The sequence below is a fragment of the Galeopterus variegatus genome, unplaced genomic scaffold (genome assembly GCF_000696425.1).
Source record: "Galeopterus variegatus unplaced genomic scaffold, G_variegatus-3.0.2 Scaffold1198, whole genome shotgun sequence".
In the NCBI taxonomy this organism is placed as follows: domain Eukaryota; kingdom Metazoa; phylum Chordata; class Mammalia; order Dermoptera; family Cynocephalidae; genus Galeopterus; species Galeopterus variegatus.
This window is the reverse complement of record NW_007727309.1, coordinates 305,289-307,604: the sequence shown is the minus strand read 5'-3', so window position 1 is coordinate 307,604 and position 2,316 is coordinate 305,289. Positions and strand designations below refer to the sequence as shown.

General features: G+C 40.4%; 1 protein-coding gene across 1 annotated transcript in view; it reads left to right on the top strand.

Moving 5' to 3' along the window:
• Positions 1-2,316, top strand: part of LOC103592671 (neurexin-3-beta) — a 61,090-nt gene that overhangs the window by 995 nt on the left and 57,779 nt on the right. The gene's annotated exons all lie outside the window — the stretch shown is intronic.

Below are 2,316 nucleotides of genomic sequence, written 5' to 3'. Positions count from 1 at the left end.
AAGTCCATAGTTCTGTTCTACTCATAACAATTCTGGTCTGAGTCTGTGTATATCTACAATAGTGAAACATGCACCACCAGCCATGAGAACCACTCGTCAAAGAAGTGTGCCCTCTCTTTCATGGTTCAGCATCAGACCTTCCATTTGCTTATACCTGGGGAAGAATACAGACAAGAAAAAAAAGCTGCTGAGAGAAAGCCCTGTGTTTTCTAAGTGTCATTTTGAATTAAATTGCCATTACTTTAGGACATCAGGATATGACCCTAAGCTGCTCATATTATCCGAAATCCTTAGTTTGTAATTTTTGGTTTCTCTAGATGTCAGGGACAGAAGCACAAAAAAAAAAAAAATTCCCAAGTGTTGCATTCTTAATCCCGAGCCCTTTTGAAAATCAAGGATTAATGCCCCTGGCAGAGCAAGTCCTTCTGAAACCACACAGCGTTCTGTGGCTGGTGTGGACAGAGTCGGATGCCAGGTTTTCTAGAAAAAGATTGGTTACCAAACTGCACAAGGGACTGAGATATTTGTAATTGCTTTGTGAGTTTCAGTTGGCTGGATCTCTAAATGGTGATGATGAGGTTTGTGGGGCAGAAAAGAAGGGGCTGAACTCATATAAGAACCACACAAATTGTCTGGAAACAGATCCATGTCCAGTAATTTTTCAAGCTCTTTATGAGTTTATATTATCTTATCACTCCTCATGGCAGGTGCAACCAAAACGGTGTGTGTTCTGTAAAATGGAAGTGATAATGATCAGCAGTGAAGAACAGTTCTAATGGGGGATGAGTCATAAAAGACAGAGCGCATGGGCAGATACCAAATTTATTTAAATTAGGAGTGGCTGTGAGGCTTGGAATTACTGTGATTGACTGATCGATTGATTGATTTGGTTACTTAGTGAAGTAACTCACACCTTCCCCACCCTCCCAGGTCACTTTCTGACTATAAGTGGAGGAGCTGGGGTTCTCAGCTGTGCTATGCCTGGAGTCAGGCCTGCTCTTAACACCCTGGGCTGGACAGCCTCTCGCTTAACCTCCTTTGGGTCTAGGCACCATTTATAGGAGGTAAAATGTGGTTCTGTTTCCTGGGAGGAACATTGTATTCATACTTATTCATATAGAAGTTCAGCAGAAAACAAATCTCTGGGAAGGGAGAGTTAAAAAAAGAAAAAGGCAGTCAGAATGTGGAAGAGCATGTGGGTAAGATCTGCAGTGGGGGTTAGGGCTCATTCTTGGGACAGAATTAGAGGTAGGAATGGGGTAGAAGGGTGGGACTGGGGACAGTATCACCCAAACCACAGGGACTTGTCTAGAGACTTGTCTAGTATTACGGGAGGACAGAGGAAGTGGAGAAGAAAACAGTAAATATTTTTTCAACCTCAGAGTCTACTCTCCTCCTGAAAAAAAAAATGTACATTATTTCTTATGGCCCATACAAATTAAGATGTCTCCCTTAGAACTGAGTTAAAGATTCCACTAATATCATGTTAAGGCATGTTTTGGTTTCTGTTAGAGTTATGCATAGTTTGCATATATTTGCTCCCTGGCCTTTTTGAACTTTATTGCCTGGCCTTCAGTTCTGGAGATGAGCTCACTAGATTTTCATTAACTTAACCAATTTTCACGCACTACTAGGGACCAAAGCCCTTACAAGGGTCATTCTGCAAGATCCTTACAGTCAAGGCATTAACAGTTAATTTCCAATTGAATACACTTTATTATTTTATTGAAACATAGTTGATTTTACTTATTTGTGAGGTGCAGTGTTGAATATCAATACCTGTGTGCAATATGTGATGCTCAGATCACGATAATTAGTATATTCATCCTTATACAATGTAATCATTTTTTGTGGTCCTTCACCAATTTTGGGGCAGCTGGCCAATACAGGGATCCAAACCCATGACCTTGGTGTTATAAGGCTGTGCTCTAACCAACTGAGCTAACTGGCAAGCCCTGAATATAGTTTAGAAGTGTATTCATAACCTCTTTTTCATTATCACCCCCCTAAACAGTTTTTCAGGCTTTTTTTTTCTCCTAATTGTCCTTCTCCCACAAACATATTCTATATATTTGGGGCTTTTTCTCCTAATTGCCCTTCTCCATGAAGATATACTGTATATTTGCTTATGAAATTGTGTCCTTTTGGAGGGCCATAAACCACTGTCATATCTAAGATTCTCCCCTAGCTCAAACCAATTTTTGCTGTGTTGGGGGAAATACTCTCCCCATAGAGAATAGGTTCTTTAGAGCTATCTAATGAAGAGTGTGGTCTTTCCAAAACAGTGTTTGCCTCCTACAATTGCCTTCTTTATTT